The 22,333-nt window shown below is 23.2% G+C and overlaps 1 protein-coding gene across 6 annotated transcripts in view; it reads right to left on the bottom strand.

Annotated features, from left to right (window-relative positions):
• Positions 1-21,836, bottom strand: part of LOC122857855 (transcription factor SPT20 homolog) — a 46,744-nt gene extending 24,908 nt beyond the window's left edge. For 2 of the 6 annotated variants that reach the window (XM_044160293.1, XM_044160298.1), the window contains exons 1-2: positions 21,364-21,836; positions 9,795-9,919 (exon numbers count right to left, since the gene is read on the bottom strand). The gene's annotated coding sequence lies outside the window, so the exon portion shown is untranslated. The remainder of the gene's footprint in view (positions 1-9,794; positions 9,920-21,363) is intronic. The other 4 variants (XM_044160291.1, XM_044160297.1, XM_044160295.1 and 1 more) reach the window with 2 other exon arrangements.
• Positions 21,837-22,333: the final 497 nt, after the last annotated feature.

The following is a 22,333-nucleotide window of genomic DNA, read 5'->3' as shown; positions in this document are numbered from 1 at the left end:
ATCAAGTCAAAAAATTGATCAGGAAGATTGAATAATGAACCTAATGAACGCAAAACTTCAGTGGAATTTAGGCAGAAATTAGCTAAGTTTGATGATTGCTGATGAAATGATTTATAATATATATAAATAGTAAAATATAAAAAAATTGATTTCGCGGGCTTTCCAGGTGAAAGGACCGGAAAGTAACGGTGGAAGTTTATTATTATTATTTTTTCTTTTATATATTTTTAAACGTCCCTGACCCGTGTGTGCTTCACACGATGTTGTGTATGTGTGAATGTATATCATGTGCAATTGTAATTTGTACATGACTACTGTGTAAAAATATATAAAATAATTTTATTTCTATTTATTTGTTTATTTATTTTTTTTTTTTAACCGGAAATTTTAAATGGGACCGGAAGTATCACTGCACCATGACAATTAATTATCACCTTACAATATACAGATGATTTGTGAAAAATAAAAAAAATAATTATTTTCAAGTTACATTTCAGTTTCACTTATACTTGTGTTTCTAATTTTTATGAAATTATATTATATAGGACAACATGTGTGTCTTGAATGGTTTATTTTTTAAATAATATTTCAACGAAATAAAAAGTTTCTCTACTTTTTATAATAGAATTATAAATATTCATCAAAAATGATTTAAAAAATTTCACCTCTATTTTTAAATTTGTAGATCAAAAAAAAAATTATAATAAAATGATATTTAATTTTTTTTTTTTTTGAACAGTTTGAAATAGCTTTATCATTTTTTAAAAATTATTTAAAAATAATCATCTACAGATGTTGTTGGAACTTTTAGAAAAGTTTTGTGAATCATTGTTTATTAATTTTTTAAAATGAAATTAATTGAATTAAAAATTTAAATCTAAATTTAAATTATATACTATTAGTTATAAATAATTAATATTTTATTTTTGTTAATAATAATAACTACCGAAAAAAAATCTAGCGTAATTTAAAAATTGATAAAATTAAAAAAAATGAAATTATAAAATCAAAAATTCTTTATAAAAAAATAAAAACAGTTGAAATTAATTTAAAAAATATAATTCAAACCATCAAGTACTAATTATATCAAGTACTTTTTTGACAAAAGATAATTAAAAAAAATCTGCCACGAAAATATGAATTCAATTTAAAGAGAAAACCTCATAGAATCGTTTAAAAAAAATAATAATTTAAAAAATTTTTACCAAACAAAAAGTAGCAAAAACACAAACTTGCTTATAGTTTTTTTTAAAGCGGTAAAATACAGGAAAAAAAAAAAGACCAGCTATATATATAAGTAATAAAAAAAAATAAAATCTGGCCATGCCAACGATTTTCAACGGCAATGTACGCGAGGATCAGCATGCAAATTCGCTGATGGGTTATACATATTGAAACGGGAACGAGGATAGAATGTGATGATCCATACTACAACAACGACAATCATCCACATACACATGTAATGTATCAAAGCATATTTGTATATATATATATTTAATAATATACGTGCGGCAATCGTTAATCAAAGCAAGTAACATCAAGCTCTGATGCCAACGCGGAATCAAAAAACTTTACGAATTGCGTAATTGCAATTGGCAATAGTATCTATAAAAAGTATTTCTTTAAATTTTTTATTATCTGCATTATTTTTTTTTTTTTTTCGCTCTTTTATATTCGCAACTTAAAAAAATATATATCTTCAATTGCTATACGATCTTGACATGATTGCATTGTAAAATAAAAATAATAATAAAAAATAAAATTATAAATTTCCAATAAAACGCATATAATTTTAAAATACATTTTTTTTTTTTTGCTCTTTTTGTTCTTTTTATAGTTATATAAAAAAACAAATACGTGGAATTTTATTTATTTATTGATAGTAAATGAAAAATATATATTTAAAATAGAAAACTTGTTATTTTTTTTTTTGAATAAAATTTCAATATTTTTTTTTGATTTGCAAGTTAGATCACCAGGAGGTCTTCGGAAATCACAAAATTCCATCTTTTGTGAAGCCTTGGGGTAAAAAATAAAATAAATAAATATGGCCAAATGTGCATTGAAAAAATATACATTTAAAAAATCATATAAAAAATTAATAAAAAATAAAAAAAATTCATTTTCAAGCGTATATCGCGTTTTTGCGTTCTGCATGTATGATTTTATGATTTATCGATGACGCCATAAATTCCATTGGTATTTTTTTTTAAATTTATTTTTTATTTTGATTAAATCGTGAGCTACACGAGTGTTTTTTTTATTTTTTTATTATTATTTTCTATTCCTATCAGAGGAAAAGGAATTAAAAAAATTACTCTTGAATTATATTGGTTTTTTTTTCAGTGTGAGATATACTTGAGGTAATTTGAAATCATTGGCAAGTGTAGATGCATTGGTATTTTATTTTTTTTTATTTATTGTTCTAGGATAGTTTTATTCAGGTGTTGTTTGAATAATAGAATTATAATATTATGAAAATTCCATGCAGAAATATTTTTTAAAATACCAAATTTCGTCTGAAAATCATGGCAAATTATATAAAATTCAAAAAAAAAATAAAAATAATTAAAATTAAATTCTAAAAATTTCAGGATAATTATACTCGAGTATTGTTTAAATAATAGAAGCATAATTTCATGAAAATTTTATTTAGAAATATTTTTTTTTAACAAATATGACTTGCAGCAAAAAATGAATGAATTATTAATCTGCAACTCACGAGAATTATAAAATTGCAAAAAAAATAAAAATAATTGAAATTAAATTCTAAAACTTTCAGGATAATTTTATTGAAGTATTGTTTAAATAACAAAAGCATAATTTCATAAAAATTTCATTTAGAAATATTTTTTTGTTTGGGCTGTCTTTGAAAAAAAGTCTTTTAAAATGAAAACTTTTAATCATACTTTAGTTTTGTTATTAAAATTTTATGATTAATTTATTAAAAATGATGGTTTGAATTATTTTTTAAATAAACTCATCGATGTTGAGAATGATATAGATATAGTTGAATAAATAAATCAATTCTAACAAGAAAAAGATAGCAAAAAAAAAATAAAAATAAAAATGTTGAAATACATGGTCCAATTTGTTGGATTAAATTTCCAATATGCGATTAAAAAAAATATAGTGAAAGACAAACTATCGTATCACGTAATCAATAATATACAAACTGCTTATTTGATCGTGAATCTAACAATTGCCCCTTCGATTGAAATATAAGAGAGGAAAGTAAAATGAAAGAGTCTTTGTCTCGGCCTCGACCTTCCAAGGCCACGCACTTCATATACCGGACCAAAGCCGCACACAATATTAAATCATAAATTTATTTCTACATGTATATTCATATCGTGCTAATAAAAATATACATCTCCTGCTGTTTTAAAATTTTCCACACATGCAAATAATATTATTTATACACTTAAATATATATTTCACTTGAAGAAAAATTTTCAAAGTTATCGTCTACATGTGTTTAAAACATTTTTCGATTTAATTTTACAACCAGGATGTTGAAATTATTATTTTAAATAATAAAATAAATAACAACAATCAAAATTTTCCATATTAAAAAATTAATTATATATTCAAGTAATAAATTATTAATTAATTATGATTTTTTTTCCTAAATATTTCGAATTATTTAAACTTGCATTTGATTGATCATTTAGTTAGAGAATGTTTTTTATGGTGAAAAAATTTTTTAATCTACTTTTTAAATGTACAAAATATTTGTTTATTAATTTTTAAAATTTATAATTGTTTATAAATTTTACCCAGCTGTTAATTTGACTCCAATCCATTATAAAAATATTTTTTTTTCAACTTGGACTTTATGAAAATCGAATATTACTAAGGAAAATATTTTAAATACTGATATAAAATTAATGGTAAATTATTAGTATACAAATTCAAGTCAAATATGCATTTGGTTATACAAAATATATACCTGGATCGACATTGATTTGAGATCGATAAGCGTAACACAGTTTGACGTCAAAGCAAGATTGAAGGTCGAAAGTCGACTTTAATTTCCACCTGGGAAAACCTCAGAATAATATTATATAGGTATATATTTTTTTTTATTTTTTAAAAAGGATAATAATGTGAAGAACACGAAGAGCAATCTTGGTAGATATTCATGATGATGATGATGATGATGATGAGGAGATTCTTTAAGAATACCTTTCAAATTTTCGTGTAGTAAAATTAAAGCATCTCTCTCTTTTTCTTGACCACGTTATGCGGTTCCCCTTTCTTTCATCTCCCTTTCTTAATTTTATTTTATACTTTTTTCTTTTCTCCCTTTTTGATCTTTCGATTTTTATTTATTACTCCTTTTTTTTTTTTCATTTTAATTTAAACTTTACAACGGCCTTCAAATCGTTGAAGGTCGCTCCAAAAGTCTTCTTTCACGTGGTCCCCATTTTAACTCGTTTTTAAAAATGTTTTTAAACAAAAAAAAAAATATTTAAATATATTTAAATTAATTAATTAAATAATATTTACTCTTGACACAATTAATTTGATTAATTATTTGCATTTTTTTTCATTAATAATTAAAATTAAAAATGATTTTGCAGTATATTAATATAAATTTTGATTTTTGAATTGTTAAATTGAATAAATATTGTATATTATTATTAATATTGACATTAATATACAATTTAAATAAATTATACGGTTAATTATTTAACTCCAACACGAGGAGCATCATTTCTTTGGCTTTTTTTTCGAGTAATTTTATTATTTCTTCCCATTTTTATGGCGGCCTTCAAATGGCCGAATGGAAGGTCGGTCTGAGTCTTCTTATGGTCCGTCTTGCCTTTTTATTTTAAAAAATTTTTACTTGTCTTTCTACACCATGCAAACGAAAAGACGAATCACGCCAGGATATCTTGAAGCACCATTTCAAGCCATATGGCTCCAGGAGGGATTTAAAAAAAAAATAACAAAAAAAAAATCTTCCATTTATCCTTCACGCATATCATGACCTCCAAGAGATCTCTCTGTAAAGGCTAGTCTTGGTGCGTCTTTTTATCATCCCTTCAATCATTAAAGAAAGAAAAAAAAATTCAAATTCTTCTACACGAAGTACGAATAACTTTCAATTAAATATTTAAAAAAAAAACAAAGTACTTGCTATCAGATAAAGATGTACGAATTGCATTTGATCATGCGAATCATTCTTGTAGTTGCAACTCAACAATTAATCATTAATATATCGACAAGTAGAATTTTTTTTTTTTTGTTTATCAATTGAAATCAATGAATTAAATCTTTATTATCATTTTAATAATTAATTGTATTTAAATTATATTTAAAAAAAGAAATTTGTTAACAAGGGTAAATTCGACCTCGACGTGTCATCGTGATTCGTGACTGACGTGGATAAAGACACGCGATGTGGTAGGTAAAAGTGCATTCATATACACTTCATCAACAATAAATATACACTCACTATCAATACCATGCTAAATTTTTTATTCCCAATAATCAAAAAAAAATAAGAAAAATATAAATTCTTCGATGCAGATTGCAGAAAAAACACTGACAATTGATGGAAATAATTTATGATAATAATAAAAATGTAAAAGTAAATTTAAAAGTAAAAAAGTGGCAATTATTAAATACCCGACAGGCGCCAACTGATGAACCTGTTGAAGGACACAATGAATTTCATAAATATCATTACAACAAAAATAAAAGTCCAACACTCTGCATTCAATCACGATTACGAAAAAAAAAAATATAAATAATGGAGTAAAAGAGAGGAAAATTGTGTTTATTGGTTTTATGAGAAATTGCAAAATATATTGAATGGTTTGAGAGAGGAGGATCGATATCGTGGGAAAATAAATTGTCCAGCTACAAGAAAAATTTATCTAACGATAAAATGAACGACATTGTCGGAATTATTGCATTGAAAATAGCTAACAGGTGATATCATGAGAAAATTTTTATTTTTTTTAAAAATATATTTATATAAAACATGATTATTAAATATTAATAATTATGTACCTGCATTTTAATAAATTTTTTAAATTAAATTAAATTCCTTAGCTTGCAACTTTGTTTCTTTATATTTAAAAAAAAAAAAAAATACATTTGACAGGATGAAATTTGAGACATAATTTTATCGTGTTGTATAAACACAAGAGGATTATAGAATTAGCAAATGAATTTTTAACACATTTGCATGTATATCAAATTGAAAAAAGAACAAAAAAAAATAAAAATTCCAATGCTGAATATTATTTTATTTTTTGTTATATCAACCTTGGAAAATTTCAGAGTTTAATTTTTTAAATCACATATATTTTACGGTGTGTTTATTGCCAAACAATATATTGCAAAATAAATATATTAATTTGTATTTTAAGATGGCCTTAAATGTTGATTAATTAGTCACAATAATTTCGATTTAAATGACCATAAAATAAATTAAAAATTTAAATTTTATTTACCTTTTTTTAAAAAAGATAAAAATATATTAATTATGAAATAAAAATCTAATTGATTTGTTATAATTAATTAGCTTTGATAACTTGAACAAACATATTATTTATTTATTTATATAATCAATAAATAATATAACAAAAAATTATTACAAAATATATATTGTATTAATTTATGTGTATTTTTTTTTGAAGAGAATAATATGTTTTTGTCCTGTTTTACACGTCTCTCCATCTAAGGTAAATATTACAAAAGTGATATATACAAGATACAATGTCTAGTATGTGTATATACAATATGTCTGCAATGTTTGTGCTAACGAATACCATATAACGATATCTAAACGAGACGCCAATGATGATAATATTATGTACAAATACAAACACTATGTGACGCGATGCAACGTGTCTTTTATACCCAACGGCAGTATTTTTTTTTTATTCAACTTGATTTTTTTTTTTAAATTATATTTTCACATTGATTCTAATTATCGTGTGAGTTTATGAGTATTTGAAAATTTAATTGTTTTAATCAATTAACAAATTTATTTCATATTTTTTCGAAAAAATTTTTAGCTATTTCGATTGGTTTTTTTTTTCTATAGAAAAATTTCGACAAAAATCGGAATAATATTTTTTTGTCGTAAAGAAAAGCCATGTAATTTAAACGAAAAAAAAAAAAATTAATTATTCATTGCATGTAGCTTTAGTAAATTTAGAAAAATTGAAACTTTTTTTTTTTTTCTATCATCAAATTCGATTTCTAATATAGTATAATTAATCGGTGTTTATTTAATTATTTAGACCGGACAAAAATAAAATTAAACTAGTGAATAATTATTTATTATAGTTAACTATATATTTATGTAATTATTTGAGTTTATTATTGTAACCGTTCTCAACGACTAGACATACAAAATAAAACATTTACAGATACATCTTTTCACAAGAGAGTACATATACTAAAAGTTCAGACAACATCTAGTTTTCTTTCCGTTGAACGGTACGATTCAACTTTTATTTCCACAAAGTAACTTTCTTGGAAGGTAATATTGCAAAGTTTTGTTACTTTAGAAGTCATTTTAAAACCGTTAGAATTATTACGGTGAACAACAATCAGCCCGTCTCGTTGACGTTTTGAGACTAATTTTTTTTCTCATCCTTATTCTATTTGAGTAGTTTTTTTTTTTTCTTTTCATATATATTTTTCAAACATTTGAGTCATAAGAAAATAACATATATTAACTGTTAATATTTTTCAAAAAGACACAAATTATTGTATAAATATAAATTAAGTGAAATAGATGCAGAAAAATTAAAAGACATTTTGATAATATAAATGAAATGAAAAAAAAAATAGAAAAAAAATTGTTTTGAAAGGAGTTTATTGAACGGAAATGTTGGAAGCGATATAGGGCAATGACTGGTAGGCACTCGGGTGGTACTGAAGTTTGTATTTGCCGGTGAAAGTTAGCATGTATTTGATGAAGAATCAAAAGCGAGACGAGCAAGATGACGACGACGACGACAACAACAACGTTTGCAATGAGTATAGCCTCTTGCTGCACTTGTGTCATCTTTAATTTTTTCTCAAGTTAAATTTATTATTATATTATTTTTATTATTAATTACTATTTTTTTTAACCTTATCAACCTGCTCCGATTCAGTCGCTTTATGTTACGTTATTTAATACTCGCACATAATATCAAAAAATAAAATAATAAAAACAACAAAAGATATTTGTAGAAAAAAAAAATACACACTGCTTTCTCAAGTACGCACAAGACTTGAATTACAAAATAAATTATTATTACTATTATTTGCACTTAATTTTTCGAGTTAAAAAATTATCTAAAAAATTTAATTTGCAATTTTTAAAATTGATGATCAATCTAAGTGTATAAAATTTAATTTTTTTTTATTTTTTCAAATAGGAATAAAATAAATGTGCATTGCAATTATATAAATCTTCTGTAGGTACTTGCAAATTACAATATCGTATAATTAAAAAATAAATTTAATTTAAAAAAAAAAAAAAAAATCAATCGCATTTTGAACTTCCTGATTATTGCAACATAGTAAATTAATTAATATTAAAACTAAGCAATATATATGTTTATTTATTTTTTATATGGAATATAAACATATAAATAAATCGATTAAATTACAATTTAATATTGAATGAGTGATATTTAATTGATGGTCGATTTTAAAAGGCGTGAATTACGTAAGGGGCGTCTGCGAATGTAAATTGGATGCAACTGGATTTTAGCTGCACCCTAGTCGATAGTTATCCAATGTGTTTTATTCCCACGGCTATTCACCATACTTAGACTATAGACTATAAACAATTTCTTGCTTTTTTTTTCAAGATGAACACCAAAATCACTTGTATATCCAAAAAATATATAAAAATAAAAATTTAAAATGAAAAAAAAAAAAGGTTCACGCTGCTTGATGATGATGATGGTCGATGGGAAATTTTACCGGTCTAACTGGAATCTAATTCAACCCCCCAAAATCATTAAAAAATATAAAAGAAATTCAACATAAAGTTGAAATATAAAATTTACTTTTTTATGAGATTCTTTAGAATTCAAGATTGGAGACACATTGATTCCTATTTTTATATTTTTTATTATATTTTATTTTCATCTATTTTATTACTGTTGGAATGTTTTATTTATTTATTCATTTTGAGGGAGGTCTTTTAAAATAAAATTAAATTTAAAAAAAATAATACTGGCTGAGTATAAACGAGGCTATCCGCTATGCGACGCATCGCGAGACTCAGATATCCATTCGTTAGTATATAATTAGCTAGAAGTCGAGAAGATGAATTTACTAAATGCAATATTTTTTTCAACACTCGTGAGAATATATTATCTTGAAAAAAAAATATATATATTTAAGCTTAAAATTATTAATAAACGAAAAAAAAAAAAAAAAAATTTATTAGTAAAAAAAATGTATGAAAATTCATTAGAAATAATTTTTTTTTTTCGAAGTAAACGTTGTAATTTTCTATTGCAAATATTCATCTTTTTCAATATTTATATTTTAATGAAATTATAGATAGAAAATTATAGATTAATATTGACATAGAAAATAAATATGGGCGTATTAAATCACGAAAATGCCAAGGGGTTAATATTAAATATAAAATAAAAGAGAAAATATATAAATACTGTATCAAATTTATAGTGAAAAAAAAAAAAAGGAAAAATATGTATATTTATTTTTTCAATGTTCAATTATATTTTATTATAATCGAGACGCATTTTATTTGAGCTTCATTACAAGCTAAATAATATTCAAGATGTGTATTATACCTGATTATTGAGAGAAAATTCTATCGCGTGATGGTGTATAATCCAAACGAGGCCAACAAACTATCCACTAATATAGCATCCACACACAATTGCCAATAAAATTATTTAAAAATTTATTATTCTACCTGAAACAAAAGAAATATAAAAAAAAAAATTAAACAATAAATCATTGACAATTTAAATACATTTAAATTTATTCAAAATAAATAAAATCATTTTTTATCTGACGTTTCAATTTCGAAAAGAAAAAAAATATATAAAAATATATATTTGTATAAATGTTTTTTTGTGTGTGACACATTCTGAGTTAATCTTCCAAAAATAGAAATTACAATAATAAAAAAAATAAATAATATATAACTCACAAATGATTGCAACTTGATGTTTTTTTTTTTTTTAAATTGTAAAACTATCGAAAAAGTAAAATATGACTCGTCGCCTACACAGGTGTCCTATTTGACTTTTCATATAGGAAAAAAAATTAAAAGAAGAGATTTAAGTAAGAGAGAGAGAATATATTACCATTGCGATATATATTAAATACAATATTTATTATTATTAAAATGTCTAACACACTCCAGTAGCACACTTATCCACACCAACACACTTTAATATTTCTAGAAGAGACATTCTCTTATCTAAAACGCCTACTCAAACTATCCTGCAAATCCAACAAGGAGCGAATGTAACTATCAACATTTAAACTTCATTTTTCATATATATTATCAATTTTTATATTTTATATATCAACAAGTTGTTTGTAAATTTATATAATTTATCAAATAAATTAATTGACTAATTTTTATAATTTATTATTTGTCAAGGATTTGATCCTTGAGGAGAGAAAAAAAACAAAGTTAAACAATTTATATGTTAATTGTTGGAATGTTAGTATATATTACTTGACAATAATATATATTTTTTTTTATTATTATGTGAAAATTAGAGTGCATTATCAATGCCACAACATTAATCCATTTTATAAATTCCAATGTTGTACGCGTCATCATCAAACTTACATGTTATTATGACATACAAAAGTATTTTTTTTTTCTTTTTTTATTATTTACGTGAATTTTTTATTGTGTGCACCTTTCACCTAGCAGATTCCATTTACAAAATTTACGTAAACGTGTATGTGTATTTATCATACTTGTATGTGTTTTATATATTTTTTTATTTTTATTTTTGCAAACAACAAAGTGAATGATTTTAAAAAAATTAAAAAAAACTGTGTGAGGTCAAATTTACTTGATTTAAAATTACTATTATTAAACATTGAAAAATAATAATAATAATAATTGTATTTTATATAATTACTTGTAAAAAATTAAATTAAGAAAAAATTAATTTTAAAAAATTTTTCTTACAAATTAATTTTTGATTGTTTAATAAATTTTATAATTTTTTTTTTATATTTATTGTTTTATTATGAAAATAAGTGAATTCTATTATTATAATTTTTAATTAATAATGTAATAATTTGTATAAATTATTATGTAATAATTAAATTAAATAAATTTAATTTTTTTTTCTCTTTGTTGGATAATTTTTTTGTTTGATTTTATAATTGGAGTATTGTTATAATTGGAGTAAATTATTATCGACTATTTTAAGATTAATAGTGTATAAAATAAGAATTGAAATTGTAAATTGTATTATTGACAAACATTGTGGCACTAAATAAATATATAATTTTGATTGGATTAGTTATTAGATCAAGATTTAATTTGATGGCTTCACAATGGCACTTGGCACTCATCGATTGCATATTTCATAGGTCATTCTGTTGTTAAATATAGTGTCACAAACCACTACACACATACTAAACATAGTTTTAAAAAAATATATATATCATGAAGCTAGTGGGGAAGCCAGATTTTATCTACTGGCAATCTTCCACTTGACTGATTTCTAGCTGTTCTTATTCTTCTTTCATCAGAAATATTTTATTTATCATTGTGACTGTTGGTATTATTATTATTTTTGTTATACAATGTTGTTACATTCATGCTCATTGTTTTGATAAACATGGCTTTTTTTAATTTAACACAATACTCATGAGTCATGGAGAATTTTTAAAAAAATAAAAAAGAATAATACAATTCAAGTAGCTGTATTTTAAATTGTTCTTTTTTTAATTTAAAAAATTGTATTTATTTTTTTTTTTTGCAAGTTTTTATATTCAGTTTGTGTATATGTTATTTATTTTTATTTTTTTGAGTATTAGTTTGACATGTGGAAGAGCACACATGTGGATTTTTATGTCGTGGGAAAGTTGAACCTGTTAGATAATATATTGCATCAAAAATAAATTCAATTTGTAACTTGCAAGATTCACTTTTACATATTTCGATTGTAATAAATAATTATTTTAAAACGTGTTTATTTATTTTGTCTAATCTATAACTTGATTATCTCCGCAGATAAACTATATTTAAAATAATATATATAAATAGTCGAAAGAAGGAAAAAACTAATTATACATTTCAACAGAAAATTTATAATAACTTTAAATATTATAAATAAATAACTTGTTGATTTGTTTTAATACAAAAAAAATAATTAAATACAGCAATGTTGTTTTACATTGTTTTGTGACTGATTGCCCTGTTACAAATATATATATGTAAAGTAAAATATAATAATTATGAAATAAGAAAATGTAAAATTAATAATGAATTTTAAAAAAATCTAGATAATTATAATCAAGGTATTAAAATAAAACTGACGTGGCAATAAATATGATAAATAATTTATAAAATAATTTCATAATATTTTGCAATAAATATATAATTAAGTAAAATAAAAAATTTAAATTAAAATACAAAACTATTATTCAAAAAATATTAATTTTGTTAGAAAAAAATAAATAAAATACAACTTACTATATAGAAAAAAGTAAATTGATTGATCAATTTTAAAATTTATCAATTTTCATATAATATTTTTGTATTTTTCATTACAATTTTATAGTTTTTAAATTTATTTTTTTATTAAATCTATGTGTGTGTGTGTTTTAATACTTTGTCTCTCAATGCCGTTGAAAAATTGCATAACGGTTGAGCGCCCCTCAAAAGTACATACCGACATACACACAAGTACTTTAAACGTCTCGGTGGAATGATTTTTTTTTTACATGCGTAAAAGACATAATTTTCATGATGACTATCCTCACGCATCCTCAACTTTAATATTAATATGAATATAAAAGCAAAAATAGTTGGAAAAAAAAGCAAAAAAAAAAATCTAAAAATATTATAAATAAATAAATAAATAATAAAATTAATATTAATAAATTATAAAGAAAAAAAATATTTATTTATAAATATATTGTTGTCGATTGACATGAGAATATTAAATAATTTTTTTTTTAAATTATTTAAATAAAAAAGTAAGCATAAAGGTAGGATGCGAATATAAATTTTGAAAAGAAAAAAACAACAAAATTGATAGAAACAAATTGTACAAGTTTTGTTGTACGAGCATGTTTTACACTAGGTGTGTAAATTATAAAAATTTATATAGTCATGGTGTTGATTACATAATTTAAAAGGGCAAGAGGGGGGACATTACAAAGGGGGCGCGGACTTAATACACAAATACATTCACCAATAAATGTTGGATTTTATTATTATTATATTTTAAATTACACAGTTACTTTGCAAGTAAATTCACAAGAAAGTGGCAAAATTTTTTTACACTCTTATGTAATTTCATTACTCAAATTGTGGATGTTTATAAATATTTTTTTTTTTGTAATATATTAATAAAGATATTTTAAAAATAATAATTTTGATTAGGTGAATTAAATATTTGTTTATTTAATTTACACACAATCTCAATTTGTTTGTAATAATATTTTTTTGCTTTTTTTTTTAGTTAGTAAATGTATAATGTAATTTTAAAAAGTATAATTTTTAAAAAATTAAATACATTCATTTATTGTAATTTTAAATTACAAATTTATATATAATAATAAAATTTATTTTTATATAAAGCTTTAATTTTAATGTTGAGAAATATTACAAAATTACAAATTTAAAAAAAATAAAATGAATATAAAACAACAACATTGAGAAGGAGTATAATTACGCCGAAAATTACAGGGTTTGTATGAGATCTTTTTGAGAATTTTTTTTATTTATTTTTTTATTTCAAAATATTCTTATGTCAATTATTTGTTACTTTGAAGTACTGATGGATGGAATAAATAAAATAAGATATATTAAAAATTATATAAAAAATAGTATGGAAATTTTTGGAATTATTCAAATGCACAGCGGCAAAAAAAGAAAAAAAAAAATGAATAATACACACAGGTGCTTACGAGACTCGTGCCAACGATATCGCGTGCATTTTTTCTTCAAATATAATATTATATGATGAGGAACCAGGGTCAATGACCAGTCAACATGCACTTGCATTTCGTGAAATTAGAATTAAACTAAGTGCAATTGAAAATTCAAAGACAGACTATACAAAAAAAAAAGCGTTGAGATTTATTTTTTTGATGAATAGAAATGGCTCTTGAGCAATCTCAGGTATACAACTATTTTTTTTTAAATATATTTTTAGAATTGAAAAACATATATGAGAGAAATCTATCGAACATGTATGTAGGAGTATATAAAGAAAACAATAAACCCAAGAATTCGTGTGTTTGCCGTAGAAAATTGCAGGTGTCCGCCAAAAAATTTTAAAAGAACTCAAAGAAATAAATAAGAAAAAAACAGGTCAGTTTGAAATAGTTTGGGATATTTTCCCAGGCATAGAACAGCTGCCAAAGTGCATTCCCTGATCCGAACCTCATTTTCTTTTAAAAGTAAAAGGAGAAGAAAAAAAAAAAACACTTCAACCCCCAGATTTTTAAAATAAAAATTTACTAAATATATTTTTTTAAATTAAATTCCGGAAGTATTTAAAAATATTCATAATAATAATTTGAATAATATTTTAAATAATAAAATCACTTTCTCTAGTCAATAAAAGTATAAAAAAAATTTATTACCATTTAATAAAACTTGAATTTAATATCTCTCCTCGAAAATCATAATAAAAAAAAATAAAAATATATATAAATTTAGATTACGAGTTTTTATGATCGACAATAATTTTATTTAACTTCTAAAACATTTAACAAATGTACAAAGAAATCGTCACTGATTTTTCCTGCTAGTAATTTACTAAACGAGCAACGCAACAAAAATAAAAAGCGAATAAGTACATCAAATTACAATGATTTAAACAAATTAACAAATAAAATCCGCGTGTCTCGTTGTCGACTGTCTTGATACAGATGAGAAAAAAAAAAAGAGAATTTCTTCGTCTAGTTTATTACACAGCAGAAAAAAAACTACAGATAAATGTGCTTTTGTAATTTTTTTTTCACTATTAAATATTTTTTTTGCCATTATGTCTAAATAATATACGGAAATGAAATAAAATTTATATTTAATATATAAATGACAATAAAGTACATAGAATTAAAAAAAAAAAAACTGAACAATGGCTTGAAAAAAAGGGCAAAAAAAATGTATTTTTTCCCATTTTTTTTATAAAATAAAAAGGGCATTTAATCGAAGGTAGAAACGTGTTGTTCAAGAGGGAACTTTAGTCATCCATGTCGACGACTTCCGGTATCGCGTGTGCACACGAATAAAAACACAGTATTTGAATCCGGGTGGCCAACTGTTGTCCTCACTCTTTGACAATACAAACGGTATAGTATATAAAAAAAAATGTAATAAAAATATAAAATTTATACGTGAAAAATAAAATAAAAAAAAGGGATGAAAATAATAAATACAAGGTATAATACGAGAAGCTTGTTGTGAAGGCATGATGGGCTAGATATTTGATACTCTCCTCTCACATTTGCGATTCAGTCTGTGACTTTAAATCTCACATCGTCGTCTTTGTCGTCATGCTTATCGATTTACACATTTTTTTTTTTTTTTCAACTACATATAACCCTTCTATTTACATCAACTTTAAAACATATATTAACATTGCATTGTTAATTATTTCATATCAAGGACAAAAAAACAATTTAATTAACTCGAAAAAAAATAATTAGAACGTGTGATTAAAAAGGTGAAATTTATTATTCAAAAAAATATATAAAATTTTACTATAATTATCTGAGAATATTCTCGTAATTATATTTTTATTTTTTGAAATATTAATAACACTCTATTTTTGATTACTAAATGTTTTTTAAAAAATGAGATTTTTTTTTTTTTCTAATAAATTGTGCAATATGATTTATAATAATTTTTAAATTGATTTAAATTGAGCTGTATTAAATTTAAAATATTACGAAATAGCCTTTTAAACTATTGACAAATAAATGTCAATTTTTCATAAATAAAAATTGAAATAATATTTAATTAATAAAGCTATTTTTAGTTAGCTTTTCAATAAGAAAAATTATTATTTTACTATCGTTGATCTTATCAATGCGTGTACAGGTGGATTTTAAATATGAAAAAAAATAATATATATGTAAAAATACATGACCTTGAATAATATTATTGAGTAAAAAAAAAAATTAAACTGGTGAAAGTAGTGATGTATTTTTTATAAAAAAAAAATATAACCAACGCACAAAAACGAGTGATATTTTTTCACGCAATATATTATCATCGACATGATCATTCTTACAAAACACGAACGACATTTAATTTGTTATTTTATTTTTTTTTTAATGTCAACGACAAGCGTGAATAAAGAAAAAAAAAAAAGGTACGATTGTAAAGAAAAAATCACTTGATTAATGTGAATATTTGAAAGAGAAAAAAAAAAAACAGGTAGACCATCAGCACTGCCAGCTTTTGTGTTACCATACGGTGCTTTTTCTGACGAGCCTGACGAGAGCCATTTTCACTGAATAGTTCACGGTGTTTTCTTCTTCATGAATATAAAATTCACTTGTAAAAATTTTTTCTCATTTTTATTTTAAATGTATATTCGCATACACAAAAGCTAGATTTGATGTTTAATTTTTTTTTCTCTTTCATCTTGAATGAGAAACTGAATAATAAAAAATTGTACAACCCTGTTTTTTTTTTTTTTCTTTTTCTACTGTACAATTACACTTTTATCCCAGGATTATTTTTCCATCTTTGCGGTTTTCTCGGCTCGTAAAATTGCGCAAAAAATAAGAGAAAAAAAAAATGTAAAATAACCTCGAGAATTGTCTCTTTTTGGTACAAAACTTCAGAATGATAAAAAAGAAAAAAAATGTAGGTGAAAGGAAATAATAATTTTTTGGATATATAAAAGAAGGTTAAAGAAAAAAAAAACAAATAACCGCAAGTTTTAAAAATAATAATCAGACTGTGGTATCATTATTTTGAATGTGATGAAAAAATAAAAAAATGATGATGTTGAATTGAAATTTAAAGGAAGATTGAAAGTATATACAAACGAGTTGCATTGTACAAAAAAAAAAGAAATATTTACTTGGAAAATTGCTCGATATCTGCAGATGAAATATAAGGCTTTCTAAAATAGTATATCGATATATTCAAGAGAAGCTTCACTTTCACCCAATGATAAAATCGATATAAATTTTACTTTTTTTAAATCTCAATTTACTATAGTAAATTTAAAACGCGTACTAGTGATTTTGTAATATACTAACAAGTAAAATTTATAAAAATAAAATAAAGAATAAAATCATTGAGAGATATATTGAATAATAAAAATAGATAAAATATATAATCAACAATAAAAATCTTTCATGGATTATCTAGATCGCCCTTCATGATCAAACGTGACTCGTTAAAATATTTTATATCAATACTAAAAATCTTTTTTTTTATTTTTATTTTTTAAAATTGTTTTCCTTGACTTTAAATACTCCAAACAAGATAAATAAATAATAAATAACAAATGAGAATTTATTTAAATGATAATAATCATTTTATGGTTTTTTAAAATCTATGGAATTTTTTTTTTTAATATATTTATATCAAGCTCGATTCCAACTTTGAATTTACTAATAAATAGCTTTTATTTTAATCTAAATTATGGGCGAATTGATTAGCTGACAATTGGGTATTTAAAAATTCATAAAAATACATTAAAAATTCGGTTTAAAGTCAGAAGAACATAGTCCAGTTGACGTATCATTAAACTGTGCATATTTTTCAAGTTCATTTCGTCATCGAAACACATTTACAAATGAATATTTTTCAATTAATTTTTTTTCCATCTAGCCAGTTTAAATGTCAGCTTATTTTTACAATTAATTTTCATATAACTAATCTTAAAAATCAACAACAAAAAATTAAAATAAACTATAAAAATCATCTGCAAAATGAAAACAATCAGCTACTAAAATTTCAAATACAATTAATTTTTTTCTGTTGTTAATCATCAAGATCAATCACCAAAATTAATCACCCAATTAAGTTGACATCTCAACCAACCCATTGCAAAAAAAAATCAGTGAAAAATATTCATCCATAAACGTACGATCTAATGGTGAATTTGTAATTTTTTTTTTTATTTCGTCACCAAACGACAAATATTATTCAATAACTATTACATTCCCATTAAAATTAAATTATAACATTTATATTTCATTAAACTATAATTTCATACAGTTACGTTAAATATATTTAAATAAACCACATCGGCTAATCATCAAACAAAATTATATAAATATACATAATAATATTTGAAAAAAAAAAAAAAAAAAATGTTAAAACTCGTCATATATTTCAAGTCGTCAAATCGACCCTCTTATTAACCATCATATTTTTTTTTTTAATAAACATTTACCTATATTATTATTTATCCTGTGTTTTATATTAAAAAAAAAATTTTATAAAATTGTAGGTATATTATATTTATTGTATGTATGACTTGCAAATTGCTCCAACATTTCAAGTTTATATCGAGCTCTCTACCAACCGCACTCTGTGTCTAACCAAGAACTCAATAACGGAACTCTTATATATCCATCGACTTTTATTTTATTCTTCTCTCATAATACCTATGTACATTCTGTCCCTCTTAAACATACTCTACTCATTTTATTTTTTTTATTTTTTTGTCTTCTTGTCTCATCAGTGTGTACACACTCAGTACATTTGTGAAATAACTGGTGCTCACGCAACTCGATCGTCGTCAACAAAATGTTGACAAAAAAAAACAACATAAATATCTACAAACACGCATTGGTATTTTTATACTAGTATTTCTAATCATTCTAACCATTTCTGTGTGTGCAAAGGGGCTTTATGTGTCCCTGGAAATTCACAACCGGTCAACTAGAAAAAAATATATAAACTTTTGCAATATTTTCTACGAGAACTGCACACAACGGTATCACCCTTTAATTTAATTTTTTTTTTTTTTCATCATTGCTTTGTATGTCACTACGTTAATTTTCATTTACTCGGTAAAATTTGTTACTTTGTTTGTTATTAATTTATATATTTAATTGAACTTTAAAAAAGCGAAAAAAAAGTACAATTTTTCTTTGGATTTTAAATAATTAAAATAACAGGAACTTTCGGTCAAAATACCACAGAGTATTTATTACATTTTTATTTAAAAATAAAATAAGCCAATTGGCAGGATTTTTTTATTTTGGTGTCCAATTTTATCGTAAATATATACACGTGCTTCCTGGGCATTCAATTGGTTTCAATGAGAGACCGGTTTATTTATTATTTTTATTACCACAATGTTTTTTAAAATTAACACTTTGTTGGGTATTTTATTACTGCCAAAATAAAGGGGGTTAACAATTGTTACACCCTGAGATGTAAATGATAATAAGCAACATCTGGGTCGCACAAATTATTGTCTTAATGCTTTTCTTTTTTTTTTTTATAAATTTAAATTATTGATAAATATTTATTTTTAAATAATGATGATTGATTTTTTTGTCATAGATTTTTGTTATCATTTTTTCTATCATAGATTTTTGTCGTTTGTGGTAATTTAATTTTTAATAAGGTACAACAAATTTCATCTGATCGAACGGTACAAAATGCTACCGGTATTTTCGTTGAATCGAGACCCAATTAGAGACATTATGGAGTTTAAATTATTTTTTTTTTTTTACTCAACTTTTCTTTTTTTATTTATTTATTAACTGGTGAGAATAAGTAGGATTGAATTAGCATTGAATCGTGTGTACAACTGTGTTTATTATTTGAAAAAAAAATATACAAAAAAAAAATGATAAAACAATGCTTAAAGTGTCTGATGGAAAATATGTTGCACCAATTTATTGTGACTAAACGGTATTATGACCGAGCGAGATCGTTAGACACTGCTCTAAAAAAATAGTATAAATAAATTTTTTTTTTATATAAAACAAAAAAACATTTGTAATAAAAAAGAAAATGACACGTTCAAAATAGCTTGGAGGCAGAAAATTTTTTATTACGATAACGCCTTTGAGAGTTGTTTTGTATAAATAAAAAAAATAAAAAAAAAAAAAGGAAAGTTTTATAAGCATCAATGTTTTCCCTTGATTTAAAATAGTTAAATTTCATTAATTAATTACCAGTGTAAACAAAAAGATGAAGATAATATTGTATTTTATTTTCTTTTTCCCAATTGAGTTGGAAAAAAAAAAAATTCTGAGAATAAAGAAGAATAGGAAATTAAACTGCAGGGGTTTAAAGTGAGATTGGGATTTTTCATCTGTGCAAAATTGCTAAATTTAAAGAGAAAAACCATCCAAATTTCCCGAGGGTAAAAAAATATTCATTTGTTCAAATGGCGCCAGTTGAAATGTCTAGTCGTAAATATTTTTATCTTTTTTTTTTTTTTTTCGGCAAGGCCAAATCTCACAATAATCCTAAATTTTTCGAAAAAAAAAAAAGAAAAAATATTTTTGTATTTCGCTATAAAAACAGATAAAGCTCAAATTTCTCCATTTTTTTTTTTAAATTTAATTTTACAATAATCTAGGCCAGTTTTAAATAAAAAAAAAAAGTTAAATATTTTTTTATTCAGATGAAAAAAAAAGAGGAAGAGAAAAACCACAAACTTCAAGAAGGTCGATGAACTGTATTTTAAAATTGAAAAAATAAAAAAAATATTTTTTTATAAATAAATAAAACACTAGATATATTTTAACTTTTTTTTATCCCAATCTTGGATTCTATTAATTTATTCTAGCTAATATTATTTTTATATCGTTATAGCTATCAAAAAATAATTTTGACGTAGAAAAAAAAATAGATAAATTAAACAAACAATCGTGACATAACTCACTTTTTGTTATGAATAATTTTTCCAATAAAAAATCTATATCCACAATAAATTGCACAAATAGATATCAGTACGGTACGTATTCACGATAATAAAAAATACAACAAGACCTTACTCAATAAAGAAAAAAATGAGTAAAGAATTCAAAAAAAAAAAAAAAAAAATGGTTGACAAATGAATAAAAGTCGTGCGAATGCGCAAAGCATCCTCCATGATTTTAATCCGACTCCATTCCAATTTTAACATCTAGAAATTTACATCCCACTCTTAATCATAGACATAAATTAATAATAATAATAAATTACGGAAATAAATATATTACCTTCAAATAATATCCTCCAGACTCCGTAATATCCAAGGACTGTATAAATATTTTTTTTTTTAATTATAAATATTTTTCAACGATTAAAACAAACTTAAATATCAAGGATTAAATTTCCTTGATTAATTAATTAACAACAAAACTCACAAACAATATTAAAGTATATATTAACACTTAAATAAAAAGTACAAAAAACTATTTCACTTTGTCATTTCAAAGTGTGAATAAAAAATTACGACGAAAAAAAAAAAAAACAAAAGAAGTTTGTTGTTTTTTGTTATTTCGGAGGCGAATTTTGTAATTAATTTATGAATATTTTTAGGATAGATATATATTTATGATAAGAATTTAATTAATTATTTGTTTGTATATTTTAATTTAATAAATAATAAATAATAATAAATGTTGGGAGAGACGCGCAACAGACATTAAATTAACGTGACCGAACGAACCGGCTTGATGTTGCTGACTGCAGATGAAATTGTACGGGGGAATTTATTCCGACTACACTCGGCTATTTTCGGTAGAATACGATTTACTATTGGATAAAGTAGGGGAAATTATATGCTCTCTCTTTTTTCAATATAATAATAATCATAACATGACTAGAAAAAATAAAGCACTAAAACGAAACAGTAATTTTGGTAATTATGATTTTTTTTTTTTCTTTTCGAATTTTTTATTCTAGTCAAGATAGTTCTAGTTTCCCTAAATATTAAATGCTCAATTACATTTGTTATTTATTTTTTATTTTTGTTTATAAATGAGGTAATAAATTTAAATTAAATTAATTGAGATGCAAAGAGAGAAGACCGAAAGAAAATTTAAATTATTATTTATCTATTTTTTATTGTTGGTTGTTTTTTTTTTTTAAATATTTTATTTTTATTATTTTTTGATAAATAAGTAGCAATTAATTAAAATTATAAACTTTTATTTTTCATATAGTTTTTTGTTAATTTTCTATGTC

Source organism: Aphidius gifuensis, linkage group LG5 (genome assembly GCF_014905175.1).
Source record: "Aphidius gifuensis isolate YNYX2018 linkage group LG5, ASM1490517v1, whole genome shotgun sequence".
NCBI lineage: Eukaryota > Metazoa > Arthropoda > Insecta > Hymenoptera > Braconidae > Aphidius > Aphidius gifuensis.
This window is presented reverse-complemented; position numbering and strand designations above follow the sequence as displayed.